A 19,790-nucleotide genomic window follows, 5' to 3' on the forward strand; every position below is an offset into this window, starting at 1 on the left:
AGTTAAAGCTTGTGCTGCTTACACTGTTCCCTATCACCTGTGGTCACAAAGACACACCAGCTTGCCTAAACATTTTTTTCTTACCGGATCCTTTTTACCATCCAGACCAGAAAGATTAGGACTATGTGCTCTTCCATGGTTCCACTGGCTGCCTGGCCCAAGCATATTCTTCAGATTGTTGAAAATATGGGTTCTTTTTAGTTTAGAATTAATCTCATTCACTTGAAACCTTCCCCCAACACCCATCCCTTGACATAGGGATTTCTAAAATTTTTGAGTCACTGGCCTTATTTGACTGATAAAAGCAGTAGACTCTGTTCTCCTGAAATATGCAAAGCCAGACAGTTTTGCAGACAACTTCAATAGCATGAAGTCCCTGAAACATGCCTGTGGATCCTAGTGGAGCACCCTTGCTCTGTGAATTTCTCTTTGGTACCATTTCCATGCTCTCCTGGGTGAGACACGGGAGAAGTGTTGCAGCTAGCCTCACTGCCACCATGACCTCTCTGTATGGCTTTGGTATGTCACCACCTCTCTAGGAGGACTCGTTTTTCTCAATTATAGTAAAGGGAGGTTCAGGAGCTGACCTACCACTAGATTTTGTTTTATGGTTCTGAGATTGTAGAATTTCTTGAGTCAGCTATTTCACTTTTTAAAGACCAACTGCATCCCATGGGGGAACAGGGAAAGAGACTGACTTTGCTCAGAGTTCTACTTCTTCCTCCTCTGGCGGTACATTGATTTGACTCCTGATGGGCAAAGAGCCCCAGCTATCATCCGTTTGTGTTCCTTTTTTTCCTTTTTATTTACATTATACATTCATCTTCTTCCCTTCTCCCTCTATTCTTAATAACTTTTGGAAAGTAGGGGGTAAGGAACATGGTAGTAACTGCTATGTTTTTGAAATAAGGGAGCCATCAGTTTGAATTGGGAAACTTTTCATGGATGTCCATGCTTATGCATACATGGGTTGTATACAGTATGTGACTATTTAGGTTGAATGCTTAAAACACCAAAATACATGTTTATAACAGTTTATTTTAATCACTATTGTCATAGCAGCCCAATTCAACATTGGAGCTCCTATTTGATGACGTATTTTTGGATGATACAAAGGTGAACAGGGCAGCCTCTGATGTTTTTGATGATAACCTTCTGCACAAGATAATAAAGTTATATCGCATGATTATACAATTCAAACATATCAGATTATTTAAACATCTTCACTCAAGAAAAGTTCCTGGTTTAGAAGAGGTATCTAATTCCTAGCAAGTGGTAGGAACTGATTAAATATGTTTGAATGGTGAGAAAAAAGAATGAATGATTTGGGAGATAAATAAATGAATGACACAACAGGAGGGGAAAAACAGAAGAGAACTTGCACCCTCTGGGAACTCAGTCTGGTAGGCAGCTAAGACTCAGTGAGCAGAACACCTTTTGCCTAATAGTGTGGAGGTGCGATTTATCATTAAGCTATAAATGGTAGCCATTATTGAATGCTAAATTTCAGTGTTCTGAGTATTTATTCAGCTGAGCTTTTTTCCAGCTTTTACTGTCTCAGTTGCTTTAGTTGATGTTTTTGATGATTGTTACTGTGTTGGAAGATCATTTCCAGAGTATATTAAAACAGGGAGCCTTTGGGATTCAACAAGGATGATTTAGCATTTTACGAAAGGACACGACGTTCTGGCAATGAGTTCTTTGAAAGGTTTTGCTTGCTCTCCTGCAGGACTTTTAAGTGTCTCACCATGTTATTTTTTTTCAAAAGGGCCTTTCTGTGTCATGTCCAGGTATGTCTAAAAGTACTCATAATAGTCTCTTTTTTTGCTGGAGAAAATGTGAAAGAACTGTTTGAGAACATCCTAATCCTAAAGTTACTGTCCTTATAACTTGTTTACATAACATTTTATGTGATGATAGTGATCAATTCTACAATGCCTGGCCTTCCCTAGTTTTAAGAAAGTCTTTTGTCATAAAAGTTTTGTTCAAGTTTTTTTTCTTAATGGGAAGAAAAGACTACATGTTTCGTTTTTAACGTCTTGAATTTATAGCCATCTGAGTAAAATTGGAAAATACCTCTTCTGTAGTCCTGTAAAATGGCTGGAAGTGTGCTAAATATAAACAGTCATAGGGGAACAGATATAGCAAGTTTTGCAACTTAGAGGAACCATCTTGACACTATGTGAGCGTGTATTTAACAGGGCTTTGAGGACTGGCAGCATCATTGGGATAACTACCCATTCTTCCACAGGGACGGCTTTGAAGGGTATGTTGAGCAGGCACAAGGCCTGTAGTTGGAACTTACCTGTCATCATCATTCTAGATGGCTTAGGTGGCTTGTAGTTGACTCTGTATTCACTGGGCCATTTTGACATTTTAAAGATCTTTATCAGCACTCCATCTTGGGAAAGAAATCCACGCAAAAATATCTTCCTGTGTTATTTGTAAAGGCAGGAGAGCGAATTTGGGTTTCTCCCACTTCTCAGTTGTACTTCATATTTCTCTTTCCTTTTACGTTGTCAACTCTTTCGTGAAGGACCTTGAAGGGGGATGGTAACAAAAGTGAGGATCGAGGCAAGTAGCAGTTATGAATTGTTGCATTAATACCTCTCTCATATCTCAGATGTGTGAACATGAGCACAGTGCTGCTCTTTCTTAAAGAAGAAAGCCTGGCTAAAAACCACCCATAAGATTGCCACTACGCGCATATCCAGATCTTCTGTTGGCTCCATTTGACCTGACACACTTGTCTCCAATCACAATGCAAGCAGATTCTAAAAAATAAATGAATGCAAAATGACTTACCAGTAGAATAGCGTACATAAGTAAGAAAACAGAAACACACCATGTCACTCGGCACTTATACCTGAAAAATGAGACTTGCCCCGCCCTCTTACACCCCCTGCGTGGGGACCACAAGTCCCAAGAAATGGGCCCTTTCGCAGTATTCCCTGGGGGAGGCACTGTGTGTGTTTCAGTTCTCCTGTGCTGGAAACAGTTGACAAGTTCTTCTTGGGAAATTGCTTCAGATCTCACAATATTTTCCTCCTAATAACCTCAGCAGTGGTCAATTCTTGACCTTTGAGGGTAGGTTCGAGTTTTTAGAAAAAGCCTAGAGTAATTTGAAGTTATGTGTTGTGAATAAAGGGAAAGAACAAGAAAAAAATAAAAAATTTAAAAAGAACTGCAAGAGCTTCAAATCGCTTGTGGGTCTGAATAAGTGAGAGCACCAGTTCTAGGGAACTCAGAGTACACTAACCTTCTGACTCAGAGCCGGCAGAGAGAGAATGCCATTTGGATTTGGTCCCTGCCATGGAAATGAGCACTGGCTTCAAGAGAATGGCATCTGCTAACTGTGTTACCCATGACATGTATCTCAGGCTTTCTTTGATTAATTTTTCTTTGGTGGAAAATAGGTAACACACCATATTAGTGGCGATGAAGATTAAATGAGAGCTTCTGTGCTGAGTGTCATGTAGTAGGCACTCTGTAAATCTTTCTGATTGCTCCTTCGTATGAGCAGAGATTGGATGCCATTGCCATTTTCTTTCATAAATGCTCTCACTTTGTAATTTACAGTCATAAAGCCCTTAAATCTTTAGAAACTGACAAAAAGGGGAACAAAAAATGATGAGCAATTCTTTTAAAAGGGCATGGTCTCAATAGGTGAGCAAATATTAATTTGCAGGTTATTAGATTCTTTGTCTTTTTCTTTACTTTTCCCTTTTCTTTTCAAGTAAGCTCTGCACATAGGGGTTTTCTCTTCAAGTAGGGGTTTCATTATTATCCAAGGTGAAGTTGAAGTTTAATGTTCCCAGTAGTGTGCACTGGAGAAGGGGTTGAATCCTCTTATTTCCTGAAGTATCTGTGACTAAAATCAGGCCCACAACTTGAGAGATGAGCTGACATAAACTTTGGGAATGATTTCTTGGCTGTGTTCCCTCTGAATTCTGAATTCCTCTGTGCTCTTAGAGGCAGGGACATAAGAGGCCAAGGATGGCAGTTCTGTGACAGCACCAGGCCTGCTGCCTGTCACTGCAGTGGCTCTTGTCCCTGACCCACCCTGCTTCTCAGAAGCCATTCCAGCCTTGCTTTTTCTTGCTGTTGCTATAAATGGGTTGGAGGCCAGTGGAACACGAGCAGGAAGCACCAGCTGCCTTGGCTTAATCTGTCCAAGCACTGCAGCATGTCTCTCTTCCTTTAGCATCATGTTATGGATGTTTTTGTTGTCCCACTCAAACCTCCGGAAAAGTAGCTGACAAAAGGGCTTCCCATTCTGTCAGGTGGAGAGATCAATAGGCTCAGAGAAATGACCTGAAGGGCCAGGATTTTGAACTCCCAGTTCACTTACCTACCCTATCAAACGTCTCTCAGACAGTGATACAAAAGGATGAGGTCACACTTCAGGATTCCAATGTACTCTTTGGCAGGGAGATGGGGGGGGTGGTGGTGGCAGAGATTCCACTTTAGATTTTTAGCAGTTTTGAAAACTGGTTAGTTAAGCTTCTTGGTGAACCAGTTGGTTAACTTTCTTTGTGTTTTTAGAAAAAGCCTAAAGTAATTCGAAGACTTGTTTTTTGTTTTTGTTTTTATTTTTTTAAGGATAATCCTGATACTTAGAAGAATATATATATATTTTGATATTTTATTTATTTTTAGAGAGAGAGAGGAAGGGAGGGAGAAAAAGAAGCAGAGAAACATCAATGTGTGGTTGCCTCTCACATGCTCCCTAACTGGGAACCTGGCCTACAACCCGGGCATGTGCTCTGACTGGGAATCAAACCAATAACCCTTTGGTTTGAGAATGTGTTTCTTATAGTAACGTCTTTAGACTGCATCATCAGGAAAATCACATGGGCTAGAGCAACTTCTTGGTGCCTTCCAGTACATAGGGTGGGAGATAAGAGTTTCATAGTTTTTCTTTAAGATATTGTTTATGACAAACAGCTCACTTTCCCATTTTGGTTAATTTTCAGCTCAGGTATATTTTTTAAAACATTTGGAGGATAGGTACATGCAGCTGCTAAGAATCCAAGAAACTACTGTTTTGAAAATGCAAATATTTCTGTTTTGCATTTACTTGAGGCAATAGGATATTGTCAGTAGGATAGTTTGCCTCCCATCTATCTATTCCTTCGAATACAGATACTGTTTAAGTGGCATTATTTTGACTTAAGCACAAAGTCCAGCTGGTTTTGGGGAAATCACTGGGTCAAAATAATTGAGTATCATTGCATTCCAGGGGCCAAGAAACAGAATGATGGTATTTTTGGCAGGCTCCCAGATGTAGCAAAACCCACACCCCAAGGCTGTCTCCATAGTTTCCTGTGGTTTTCTCACTAAAGAGAAATAACTTTTCTGTTGCAGGGTCCAGGATGACTAGTTTATACCTCATCAGCATGATATTGCTGGTTTGAGGTTATGTCCCAACAGGCTTTGTTTGGGAAATTTGATGCACGACAATTGTTGCAAACTGAATTGAGCCAGCTTCATTGCTTCCAGTCGTGCAGATCTTTTTGGTAGAAATTGGTAGCTTCTGATGATTACAGGCTATTGTGGGACCAAGTAGTCTGTAACAATAAAGTCAAGTCTCAGACGAAATTTTGCCACACAGGTGAACATTTATTAGCAAACAGGCAAGTTAGTCATTCAGCCTGTGCTTATAGACTGAGGAAAGCTCCAGCCCTCGTCCTTCCCACGTGTATCTCACATCAAAGGTTCAGCAGAGACAGATGCAGACATGTTCTTGTTACATGATATATCATCTAACCTTTCAGTTGGATCAGGTGATGGAATCCTCTGTTAAGTCTCCATGCCCAGGACCAGAACCTTAGGCCTAGAGTGCCTAAGTCTTCCTGGTTTCCCAGATTCTTATAACCCACATGTATATACAAGGTTGGAGGTCCCTGTACAAAAGTTCCAGCCAACCCATACATCTTGAACTATATTACTTTCATCAGAAAAATTATCTCTCTGCTTCTTTGTATTCATTGGGGAATCCCCTAGTATAAATTTAGATATCTGTGGTTGATACACTCTGATTATAGAGGCTGGACCTCTAATTAGTCTTTCAAATGTGAATCAGTTACACCTGGGGTTTGCATTCCTGAGTAGGGTACTTCAAATACCAGTTAGCTGTTCCTAGGAGGTAAAGGGAGCATGTGTGGTACATATCATATGTCTGCACACTATCATGCTGAAGTATTTTAAAATAAGTTATGGATGCTATAACAACAGGTATCCCTTTGTTTGAAGGAATATTGCATCTTCTGTAATGTTGCCAGCCACTGCTGAATGACCTGAAGTGTCATTTGCCCACTGGCTTGTCATGATGAGTTAGCTACAGTCGTGGATGAATGGTTCACCTATAAGGCAGAGAAAGGAGGGAAGAGAATTATAATTATTGTTAATTTGTACACTTTGTAAAGCTCTTTGTGTTCTTTAACCTGAACTTCTGATATGTATGGAAGTAGTATCTCTCCCACCAAATTTTCCAGGTTAATCTTTGTCCAGAATCATAGAGTGAGTAAATTATAGGAACTGTAACTTGAACCCTTGCCCTTTATAGTTCCTCTGCACTATAAGGATAAGTTGCCACCAAGCAGAGTGATCATGATTCTTTAAAGAATACCATAGTGCTTTTTCACCTAGTAGCAGGTGTTGGCACAGTAAAGCTGAGTGAGTACTAATGATATAATACATAAGAGAATGTGAGGAGATTGGTACTTTAACTCATGGCGAGCCACATGACTCAACCTGATGTCAACCAAAGGAACTAGATAAATTATTTTTCAACAGTCTTCTTAAACATAAAAGAACTAATAAATTATGGGGAGTTATTGAGTTGAGATTTGGGAGAGAGTGTGCGCACAGAGGAATGAGCATAGTAGCACTAGCGCCAGTTTCATCTTATGGGTGTTTGCTGATCAGGACAAGAAGGTTAAGAGCCCAAGATCACCTTTGCCGTCCTTTCAAGGTTAAAAATTGTATGACACCCAGATGGGTGTCATAAAGCCTGGGAAGCCAGGGGAACCATTTCCCACTTTGAGTTGGGAATTCCCTGAAGAGATGCTCCTAGAAGTAAGGGTAACTGGAAGTAAATCAACTGGCACATTGACTGCAGCTCAGTTTCCCAGGATGTGAGTGACCCAGAAACCTTGAATTAAGATGATACTATTTCGATAATGCCTATAGGTGCTGCTTAAAAGCAGTGAAATCTTCTTAGAGGAAGATGTCATGATTCTAGTCCTCACATCACTTCTATAAATAATTTTTCAATTACAGTATCATAAAAAAGATAAAAAGCAAAGAAAGCAGTAAATATGTGGGTAACTCTAAGTGAACATTGACTGTGTAAGACAGTACAACATTGGTTTTATAAAAATATAAAAAGATTTAAAATATGGGACAAAAATAACATAAGTTGGGAGGTGTTAAGTGGACGTAGTCTCTTCTAAGGTTCAGGTTGTCTTGGAAGAGGGTAAAGGTGTTAATTAACATTTAATTATGATAGTCAAGAGTGTATGTTGTGAATAGACTTAAGTAGACTTAAGACTAAACAAATAGAAAAACGTGTAACTTCTAACTAATGATGGGGAAAATCTAATGAGAAAACAATTTTAAGGAAGAAGAAAGGAACATGGAATGAGTAAAACAGATACAGAACACGAGTGGTGGTAGACCTAAACCCACAAGCATCTGTAATTACACTAAACGTAAGTTGACTAAAGGTTGTAGCTGAAAGACAAAGATTATCAGACTAGATATTTTTAATTGGATGCATTATGCAAACAATATATCTTAAGTATATGGATACAGAATAATTGAAAATAAAAACATGTGGAGCTTCTGGGTATGCAAGCACATGGAGATGCTGGGAGGGTGGCGTCCCTGGAGGCCCGGAAGCTCTGCGCCCCTCCCCCCATACCTTGCCTCATGCATCTCTTCCATCTGCCTGTTTCTGGGCTGTAGCCTATTGTAATAAACTGGTGATTTAGATTAGCAAATTGGGATCCAGTAATGATTTTTAGGTGTTCTTCCAAAAACTTAGAATTGTTTTAGACAGAACACATATACTAAAAATTGAGCAACAAGCAAATTCAGCAGTTATCCACTGTATCACAGTGTCTATGAAACACGTGAATTAGTCGGAAAGTTTTATGATTCAGCTTTTAAGTACCAAGCCACTGTGGCCCAGGTTTGAGGACCGAAGGTATTCAAATGAATCAATTTCATAGTTCCCATTTCGACTGTCAGGTTTACACTGTAGTTTTAAGAAAGTATGCTGATAAAATCTATAATATTTCAATGAAACATTCACAAGAAATGAAAACACACAGTATATCATTTGATTTGCTTTTTTCTTCAGTGAAGAATTTTCAGAAAGTGCTTCTAAGTTCAGGGAGAGATATCAAGACTTAGACAAAAACAATCCAATATTATTGAAATTGTGAATGATCAACTGATGTCTCTGAATGAGCATTTATTGACCACTTAGGATTATCACACAGGCATTTCTATAGGCATGTCATGTATGCTCCAAGCATCCACAACAACATTCCAAGGAATCTCTAATGCTCTGTTTGGTATCAGAAGCAAGGTGCAACCTTCCAAGGCTTGGGGAGAAGTGAACGGCAGATTTTTTCTTGCAGCCTTCACAGTGCAAGCTGCAGCAGGATTCTGAGAGAAGTAGCAGCGTAAAAGCGTTCTTTAGAGAGCCCATATTGAACTGTTATATCATTCAGAAAGAATCGTGATGTGTGAACTGATAAAAATAAAGTCATGTGTATATATTTTAAAAAAGAAAAGAAAAAGATGTAAAAATGTATATAGTGTAAAATGTGTAGAGTGCGATACTAATCACAAGACAGCTGGTGTAGCTATGTTAATATCAGACAAAATAGACTTTAAGACAAAAAGCACTACTGTGTATTACTGTTAACTTTTTTTCTCAGATGAGGATTTATTTTGTTTTTCAAGTGAACTCTTTCTTAAAGTATTTTTTATTGATTATGCTATTACAGTTTTCCCAACTTTTACCCCTTTATCCTCCCCCACTCTGCCCCCCCAACCCTCCAGTATTGCCCCCCCTTAGTTCATGTCCATGGGTTGTACACATAAGTTCTTTGAGTCCTCTGAGGCACTGCCTGTGGGGAAGGGGCCAGAGAGGGAACAATGCAGCTCGCCTGCTCATCTCTAGTGCATTTCCCAAGGTACTCTCATGTGAGACTGGGAGTTTCTCCCACTGTGGCAACTGCCAGAGTTCACAGTCAAGTCTGAGTCTCAGTTTCCCCTTAAGTCAGCCCTGCCTGCTGTGTCCACCGCCTGGCCCCGGTTTTTCTGAGCCAGCCTGAGTGGTCTGCTGCCTTACCAGTCTGGTTATTCTGGTTGATTTTTCTTTAAATCCTTGGTTGTCGGAGTTCTGTGCAGTGATTTTCTGGCACTTCTGGTTGTTTATTGATTTCAGATTGTGATCCTCCTTTTGGTTGTATGAGGAGGAAGCAAAGGGTTTCTACCTGCACCGCCATCTTGGCCAGCACTCTTACTATTATGTTTTTAATGATAGGGTTTAATTTACCAGGAAGATAGAATTCTAAATTTGTATATACCAGATAACATGATTAAAATATATATATAAAGCAAAGTGTTATAGAACTATTATTAGTAGAAATAGACAATCCATAACCACAGTGGAAAATTTTAATCTTTCTCAGTAATTGATGAAAGAAGCTGTAATGGGGGAAAAAACAACAGGTTTTTTTCCTTCCTCTGTAGGGAAAAACCCAGTTCTTTCCTATGTTTCACCTGTGTATCTCCTTTACTACTCACGCAGAACATTTTACTTCTGGTCACCAATAGTGTTTTTCTCTACCCCAGCAATTCTCTGTGACACCAGCTGGCTGTCCTACAATTTAACTCAATTTTGTCACTATTTACCCAGACATATCATCAAATCCCATAGGTTAAGGCACAGGTGGCAAACACAAGGCCCGAGGGCCGAGTCCCACCCTCCACCTTGTTTTATCCGGCGGGCACCTTGTTTCTACACGGCAGCAGCTGAGCACTCACTTAACTGTTAAGGAGTAGTTATATTTACACAGCCGTAAAATTACTTTTGGCCCTTTGAAGGCAACCTCGAGGCTGATGTGGCCCCTGGTGAAAATGAGTTTGACACCCCTGGAAGGGCTCAGTCCTATAATACTGCCCTGCTACCCAGGTGCCAGTCACAACCCAGGTTATCACGTGTGCTTCTGACCAGCTGGCTAGAAACCAGAGGTTCCCATGACCCCCTCCTTCCTTAGGTTTGATTAATTTGCAAGAGTGGGTCAGAGAACTGGAGGAACATTATGCTCATTAGATCACCAGTTTATTATAAAATAATACAACGCAGGAGCCGCCAAATGGAAGAGACCCATAGAGCGTGGCGTGGGGTAGGGTGTGGAATCTCCATGCCCTCCCCAACCTGTGCCACTCTTTGAATCTCCATGTGTTTACCAACCAAGAATCTCTTTAAATCTAGTACTTTTGGAATTTTTATGGAGGCGTGTTATGTAGGTATGAGTGATCATTTGCTTCATTTTCAGCCCTTCTCAAGAGAATGGCTTCTAATCATGACTTGGTCTTTCTGGTGACCAGCCTGTATCTAGGAGCCACCCCGAGTTGCTTCACAGAACAGACGACACTCCTATTACTTAGAAATTCCAAAGTTTTCAGAAGCCCTGTGTCAGGAACTGGGATCAAGGACCAAATGTTAGAATAAGAGATGCTCCTAGTGTTCTTAGGAGATTACAAGGGGTTTTTTAGGATCTCTCTGCCAGGTATGGGGCAGAGACCAATATACTATTATCTCTCAAAACCATACAAAAAGTTAGTAAGGTAAGGGTTATTGAAAACTTGACTAATGTAGTTAATAAACATATTGTAGTGGACACACTGCACCAACTGTGAAATATACATTCTTTTCATTAATATATGTGATTTTTACAAGAATTTACCATATACTGATCATTAAACAAGTCTCAACAAATTTCAAAGAATGAAACTGTACAGAATGCAGCACTGGCTGGTGGGGCTCAGTGGATTGAGTGCCAACCTGTGAAGCAAAGGGTCAGCAATTCAATTCCCAGTCAGAGCACATGCCTGGGTTGCAAGCCAGGTCCCCACTGTGGATTCGTACAAAAGGCAACCATACACTGATGTTTCTCTTTCTCTCTCTCTCTCTCTCCCTTCCATTCTGCCTAAAAATAAATAATGAAATCTTTAAAAAAAAAAAAAGAACCCTATACAGAGTAAACCCCAGCTGGTATGGCTCAGTGGATTGAGTGCCAGCTTGCTGGTTTGATTCCCAGTCAGGGCACCTACCTGGGCTGTGGGATGTGTGAGGGGCAACCACATATTGATGTTTCTCTCCTTCTCTTTCTCCCTTCCTTTCCCTCTCTCTAATAATAAATAAAATCTTTTAAAAATTAAAAAGGAGAACAAATATACAGAACATGTGCTCTGATTCCAGTGTAATTATGCTAGAAACCAGTAATGAATAGATAACTAGAAAACTAGAAAATCATCCACATGTTTGGCAATTCAAATATATATATAGATATAGATATAGATAGATAGATATAGATATAATAAAAATATTTTACATGAATAATAATAATTGTTTGATATAAAAATTTAGAGATATTGCAGGTTTGGTTCCAGACCATAGCCAATAAAGAGAGTCTCTCAATAAAGTGAGTCACATGAATTTTTTGGTTTTCCAGTATATATAAAAGTTATGATTACACTATACTGTGGTCTATTAAGTGTACAATAGCATTATGTCCAAAAGTCCATACCTTAGTTAAAAATACTTTATTGCTCTCTTGGCTGGGTGGGTCAGTTGGTTGGAGTATTGTCCCATATACCAAAAGGTGGTTGGTTCGATTCCCAGACAAAGCCCATATCTAGGTTGTAGTTTGATCCCCAGTTTGGGGTGCATATGAGAAGCAACTGATCAGTGTTTCTCTCTCTCTCCCCCTTTCTTCTCTCTCTAAAATTCAATGAAAACATATCCTCAGGTAAGGATTAAAATTTTTTTAGTTAAAAAATATTTTAGGCCCTGGCTGGTGTAGCTCAGTGCATTGAGTGTGGACCCGTGAACCAAAGGATCTTGGTTCGATTCCCAGTCAGGGCACATGCCTGGATTTCAGGCCAGTTCCCAGCAGGGGACACACGAGAGGCAACCATACATTGATATTTCTCTCCCTCTCTCCTTCCCTTCCCCTCTAAAAATAAATAAATAAAATCTTTAAAAAATATATTTTAAATACTTTATTGCTAAAAAATGCCAGCCATCACCTGAGCAGGGTTGCCACAAACCTTCATGGTATAAGAAAATGCAGTATCTGCAAAGTCCAGTAGAGTGGAGTACAATAAAACTAGGTATGCCTGCATGAGGTACAGATAAAGCAGTACTGAATAGGAAAATGGGTAGCCTTAAAAGAGAAAAGGTCCAAAATTAATGAGCAAATTTGTATCTCAAAAGTCAGGAAAAGCAACACAGTAAATACAAGTAAAGGCAGAAATTACTAAAAAAAGCAGAAAGAAGATCAACAAAGCCAAAGGTTCGCACTTGAAAAGCCTTATAAAATTGATAAACCTCTGGTAATGCTGATCAAGAGGAAAAAGAAGACACAATCAACATGTATCTTAATATTATCAGATTTTTACAAGTCAGATAGGAAAGAACAAATGTTTATATTTGGCATTCAGAAATGGACAGAACTAAGGGAAGCAGATTCAGGTGGGAAAATTATAGAGTAGAGTATGGAGGTGATTATCACACAAGTGAGAATCTCAGAGAAGCAAGTAGGGCATTGTGACTGACTTTGTAGGGTCTTTAATATGCTGATATTCTTGATTAGGTGAGAGTTATACAGAGGTTCATTCATGCTACAATATTTTAAGCTATATATTATATTTGCTTGTCTGTTATGTCACAACAAAAAAAGGTTAAAATGACAAATAGGCATGATGCATGCAGGTTTTTGCAGGCATGCTCATCATTTACACTGTTCTTTTTGCAGAGAGGGAGGGCTTCAACCTGACACATCTCTACTTGACTCACAGCTTTTCAGGGCATGCTCGTCCCAGCCTGAAGTTTTCCAACATGAGAATTTCCAAAGAGGACAGGTGGTCCACTTAACCACCTCAGGCCATGAGAGACTGAATCCAGAGAAACTTACCTATGCCACACCTGATTTAAGCCAGTGTTTATGTTCTCTTTGAAATTCAGACTCTAGTATCTGTTCCCCCTTATACTGGGCACCCAAATACACAAGATGCTAGGCTGGTAAATAAATGATTTGAGAGGACTAGGTTGAAGACAAGGGGAAATGAATGGGAGCTGCGGCCAGCTAGCACTCAAATTCTCTCTGAAGGGCAGCCGCAGCCCAACTCTGACTAACTGTTGTTGACTTGCAGAAATTTGGGAATAATATTGCCAGATCTTCTGATTTTTTAAAATAGATTTTATTGATTATGCCATTACAGTCCTATTTTCCCCATTCATTCCCCTCCACCCTGCACACCCCTCCCCCACCATTCCCCTCCTTTAGATTATGTCCACGTGTCTCAAGTTCTTTAGATTCTGTATTTCCCATACTATTCTTGCCCTCCCCCTGTCTATTTTCTACCTACCATCTATGCTACTTATTCTCTGTACCTTCTTCCCCCTTCTCCTTCTCCCACTCCCCTGTTGCTAACCCTTTACGTGATCTTCATTTCTATGGTTCTGCTCCTGATCTAGCTGTCCTCTTAGTTTTTGTTTTAGGTGTGGTTGTTGATAACTGTGAGTTTGCTGTCCTTTCACTGTTCATCTTTTTTATCTTCTTTTTCTTAGATAAGTCCTTTTAACATTTCATATAATTAGGGCTTGGTGATGATGAACTCCTTGAATTTGACCTTATCTGAGAAGCACTGTATCTGCCCTTCCATTCTAAATGAAAGCTTTGCTGGATGGAGCAATCTTGGTTGTAGGTCTTTGGATTTCATGACTTGGAATACTTCTTTCCAGCCCCTTCTTGCCTGTAAGGTCTCTTTTGAGAAATCCGCTGACAGTCTGATGGGCACTCCTTTGTAGGTGACTGTCCCCATATCTCTTGCTGCTTCTAGGATTCTCTCCTTCATTTTAATCTTGCCTGATGTAATTATGATGTGCCTTGGTGTGTTCCTTCTTGGGTCCAAGTTCTTTGGGACTCTCTGAGCTTCCTGGATTTCCTGGAAGTCTATTTCTTTTGCCAGAATGGGGAAGTTCTCCTTTATTATTTGTTCAACTAAGTTTTCCACATGTTGCTGTTCCTCTTCCCCTTCTGGTACTCTTATAATTTGGATGTTGGAGCATTTAAAGATGTCCTGGAGGTTTCTGAGCCTCTCCACATTTTTTTGAATTCTTGTTTGTTCATCCTTTTCTGTTTGGTCATTTTTTTCATCCTTCTGGTCCACTCCTTTGATTTGAGTCCTAGTTTCCTTTCCATTACTATTGGTTTCCTGTGCATTTCCCTTCATTTCAATTAGTTTAGCCTTCATATGTTCCTCTAATTTGTGACTAAAATCAACCAATTCTGTGGGCATTCTGATCACCAGTGTTTTAAACTGTGCATCTGAAAGGTTGGCTATTTCTTGGGTGCTTAGAGTTATTGGCTCTGGGGTTTTGAGTTCTTGAGCCATCATGTTTTGGTCTGTTCGCACCTGTTACATATGAGGGGCAGAGCCCTAAGTGTTCACCAGGGCGGGGCAACTCAGTCACTGGGTTGTGATGCTGTATGTGGGGGTGGGGTCAGAGATGGGCAATGACAGTTTCCTCTGCTGCTTTCTGCCACTGGGGCCTGTGCAGTCCGTCTCACTGCTTGCTCCTTCGCCTGGTTTATCTGTGAGGAAATGTGTGACCGAGGTCAGCCTGTTGCCTTGCGCCCACACTGGGTCTGCCCGTCTCAACCCCACGCCTGGGATCTGCCAACTGCCACCCGAGTGCCTGGGTCAGTCTGGCTGATCTTTCTTGAGCGACCCTGCTCTGCCAGTTGCTGGCTCCGCCCCTCTTACCAGTCTGGCTGAATGGTTCGTTGTTGTCGGACTTCCATATAGTTCAATTTTCTGTATTTTGGTTGCATTTTTGTTAGTAAAACTTTGTTGTCTTTAAACTTGGTTGTGCGAGGAGGCACAGTGTTTCTACCTATGCCTCCATCTTAGCCAGAAGTCTGAGGGTTTGTTTTTTTTTTTTTAAGAATAGGTGGAAATCTGAATTTTAATGTGAAAGTATCTGAGTTTAAATGTTGATTCAAGCATATTCCCCCCTCCCCAAATACCACGCGAATCCAATCAGACCTGTGTCCAGGCTATTTCCAGCCAGCGGCTGCTAGTTTATGGCAGTGACCTGAAGAGCTGTGAAGATGGAGGTAGAGAATAGTGTATGAAATAATTTAACATAGTCAACTTCCTGATTTTTCTCAATGAAGCTTGCCTGCAAAATATGTGCTTGTATAATTCTTAGTTCCAAAATTCAAAGAAATTTGCTGAACCAAAATTTATGTATTATAAAAGTCACTCAGAATAATAATTTTTTTGAGACCTGGTTGTCTTGCCAGAGAACTAAAAACTTTATTCCAGAAAGGATTTATTAGACAGATTGACCAAAAACTGCTAAATAAACAATAATATCATCCACAGTAATTTCTTTTAGAAAGAACAACTAAAGATGAGTTTTTAATTTAAAGGGAGCACACAGGCTTCTGCATGGGTTGAGTCTTAACAAGAAAGTGCTCCTGTTTGGATGTAACAGGCATTTGGAAGTGCAGTCCTAGGGTGGACAGCAGCAGTGTCATCTGGGAACTTGCTAGAAATTTAAATTCTTAGACTCTGTCCTATACCTAATAATCAGAAACCATGGGGGTTGTGCCAAGGTCTCTGAGTTTTCACTAGCCCTCCATGGGTTCTGATGCGTACTCCAGTCTGAGATCACTGCTCTGTAGTTGTTGTGCTTTGTGACTTATTTTGAGTAATTATTTTAGGAAACTGTTCTTTGTCATGTTAAGACTTCAAGTGTATAATTTTAAAGTCCTGGAATCTTCCAAATGATCCTTCATAGTATATCTTCAGTTTGTTATACTCAGTAAAAAAAAAAATATATATATATATATATATATATATATATATATATATGATTTGATTTAAAAAGATGACTGAGAAAGAAATTTTTTAGTTGAATTTCTAAAAATTCCATTTTAAAATGAGATTTATATACAATAGATGCAATTATATCCTCTTTTTCCCCTTTCTCATTTACTCATGGTGAAATAGATGTGTTTTTCAAGGATATTGAAAGGTATTAGTGGGAAGGTAGTAAGAGGGGTGATCAAGAGATTATTATTTTTAAGATGGTGGGCATTTCAGCATATGTTCAGATGAGAATATGGGCAAGAAGGGATAGTTCTTATCTGGTTCCTTCTGTTTAGATAATGAAAGATGAAAAGAGGTCATTTAAGAAATACAACTCGTACCTAATGTAAACTTTAGGTATGGGGAAATAAAAACTTCATTTTGGCAGATTTTTTTCTTAAGTTACTTGCATTTAATTTGGGTGGGGAGTCTACTTTCACATGTTATTGTTAATTGATACTTAAGTATATAAGGTAGTCTGACTTTTCTTCAACTTGGTTTTAGAAATTAATGAGAATGTTAATGAAATGAGAACAAATAAAAAACAAACCAACAAACAGTGCGTTTAGCAAACCTGAGACCAAAGAATGAGTATCACAAGTACAAAACTAGCATTGTGCATTACAGTGGTTATTTGGTTATTTCCTCGACAAAAGATGGCACCCCTGTACACCACTGTTCATTGCAGCATTATTCACGGTAGCTAAAACATGGAAGCAACCCAAGTGTCTGTTGACAGATGATTGGTCTACGCATGCACTAGACTATTATTCAGTCTTCCAAAAGAGGGCAATTCTGACATATGTTACAATGTGGATGAACCTGGAGGACGTTATGCTAAGTGAAATAAACCAACCACAATAAGACAAATACTGTATGACTATTTAAATGAGGTACTTAGGGTAGTCAGACTCACAGAGACAGAAAGTAGAAGGGTGGTTGCCAGGGGCTCTGGGGAGGGAGAAATGGAGGTTATTGTTAAATAAGTATAGAGTTTCATTTGGGAAGATAAAAAAGTTCCAGAGTGGTGATGGTTGCACAGCAACGTGAATGTATTTAATGCCACTGAACCATACACTTAAAAATGATTAAGATAGTAAATTTTATGTTATGGGTATTTTACCACAATAAAAATTGGGGTGGAAAAAAAATGGTTTCCCTTATGCAGAAACACACTGAATTTCCTGAAGAAGCTTGTAACCTAGAGCAGGCTCTCTATAAATATGTGAATGAATGTAGTGAATGTATTGAATGTAATAATTCTTGGAGAAGCTTTTTTTTTTTGCATTTTTCCAATTTACCTCTTTGTTGATGTCTACTAATATTAAAATAAGTCCCCTTGAATTTATGGCCTACAATAGCATAAGCCTTAAAAGATTAGATTAATTGGTCAGAGCATCCATTTGTAAATATTTTTTATCATTATAATATCTTGTTCATTGACCAGCTCAACTTTTTTTAACAAGCTCAATTGTGTAAAGCCAAATTACTTGAGAAAAATCTTATTTTGCTTTATGATAGAAATAAAAAGAGGTGTTTTATAGATTTAGATAAAATTGCTTGTGGTAGATTAGCTATTTTTTATTATTTTGGGAGGTCACTGGGAGAGGGGTTAGCTTTAAAAAAAAATCTTGAAAAGAGCTGTGATCCCTTCCACCAAGAACGTACTTTCTTCTAAGGAGCCGCAGTTGTGTGGATGTGGGTAGACTTTTTACACTGGGATGAGTTATTCCAGCATTTTTACCTGTACGTTCCAATTCAGTCAGGCACATCAGTCCTCTCAGTAGAACCTGCCTTAGGCACTTAACCTTCCATGGCTCAGGTGTGCCAAGACAAAAAAAAAAAAAGGCCCAAATGAAAGAATAGATCGAAGCTCAAAAAAAAATACAACTAAGTGATGAAGAGATAGCCAGCCTATCAGATGCACAATTCAAAACACTGGTAATCAGGATGCTTATAGAATTGGTTGAATATGGTCACAAATTAGATGAAAAAATGAAGGCTATGCTGAGTTAAATAAAGGAAAATGTACAGGGAACCAGAAGTGACGGGAAGGAAACTGGGACTCAGATCAATGATTTGGACCAGAAGGAAGAAAGAAACATTCAGCCAGAACAGAATGAAGAAACAAGAATTCAAAAAACTGAGGAGAGGCTTTGGAACCTCTAGGACGTCTTTAAACATTCCAACATCTGAATCATAGGGGTGCCAGATGGAGAAGAGGAAGAACAAGAAATGGAAAACTTGTTTGAACAAATAATGAATAAAAACTTCCCTAATCTGGCAAAAGAAATAGACTTCCAGGAAGTCCAGGAAGCTCAGAGAGTCTCAAACGAGTTGGACTCAAGGAAGCAGACACCGAGGCACATCATAATTACAATTACCCAAGATTAAAGAGAAGGAGAGAATCTTAAAAGCAGCAAGAGAAAAGGAGACAGTTATTTACAAAAGAGTTCACATGAGACTATCAGCTGATTTCTCCAAAGAAACTTTGCAGGCAAGAAGGGGCTGGAAAGAAGTATTCCAGGTCATTAAAGGCAAGGACTTACATCCAAGATTACTCAGTCCAGCAAACTTTTCATTTAGAATGAAAGGTCAGATAAAGTGCTTCCCAGATAAGGTCAAGTTAAAGGAGTTCATCATCACCAAGCCTTTATTATATGGAATGTTAAAGGGACTTATCTAAGAAAAAGAAGATAAAAAAGATGAACCATAAAATGACAACAAACTCACAATTATTAACAACCATACCTAAAACAAAAACAAAAACTAACTAAGCAAACAACTAGAACAGGAACAGAATTACAGAAATGGAGATCACATGGATGGTTATCAATGGGGGAGTGGCTGGGGAGAGAGGGGGAAAAGGTACAGGAAATAAGTAGCATAAATGGTAGGTAGAAAATAGACAGGAGGAGGTTAAAAATAGTATAGAAAATGTGGAAGCCAAAGAACTTATATGTATGACCCATGGACATGAACTAAAGGATGGGAAGAAAGTGGGTGGGAGGGAGTGTGCAGGGCAGAGAGGAATAAAGGGGGGAACTGGGACAACTGTAATAGAATAATCAATAAAATATATTATAAAAATCTTATTATTACTCTATTACAGTTTCCCAATTTTTCCCTATTTACCCTCCTTCACCCAGCTGACCCTCTGCTCCCACAGTCAATCCCCACTCTGTTGTCCATGTCCATGGGTCGTTCATACAGGTTTCTTGATTAGTCCCTTCTCTTTCTTTCCACCCTTAACCCCTTCCTCCTACCCCTGTTGTCACTGTCAGCCTGTTCCTTGTTTCCTTCCTTCTGGTTCTATTTTGCTTGTTAGTTTATTTTGTTCATTAGGTTCCTCCTATAGGTGAGATCATATGGTATTTGTTTTTCCCTGACTGGCTTATTTCTCTTAACATAATGCTCTCCAGTTCCATGTGCTGTTGCAAAAGGTAGGAGTTCCTTTTTTTTTCTACTGCATCATATTCTATTGTGTAAATGGACCACAGTTTTTTGATCCATTCATTTACTGATGGGCACTTAGGCTGTTTCCAGCGCATTTCACTAAAATGGATGTTTTGGGATTCTTAGGGTATATTCCCAGC

General features: G+C 39.3%; 1 protein-coding gene and 1 pseudogene across 3 annotated transcripts in view; both read left to right on the forward strand.

The window, feature by feature from the left end:
- Positions 1 to 19,790, forward strand: part of ATG7 (autophagy related 7) — a 294,865-nt gene that overhangs the window by 123,920 nt on the left and 151,155 nt on the right. The gene's annotated exons all lie outside the window — the stretch shown is intronic.
- On the forward strand, positions 384 to 8,683 carry LOC119044878 (putative N-acetylated-alpha-linked acidic dipeptidase; annotated as a pseudogene).

The sequence above is a fragment of the Artibeus jamaicensis genome, unplaced genomic scaffold (genome assembly GCF_021234435.1).
Source record: "Artibeus jamaicensis isolate MK-2021 breed Jamaican fruit bat unplaced genomic scaffold, CSHL_Jam_final contig_519, whole genome shotgun sequence".
Taxonomy (NCBI): domain Eukaryota; kingdom Metazoa; phylum Chordata; class Mammalia; order Chiroptera; family Phyllostomidae; genus Artibeus; species Artibeus jamaicensis.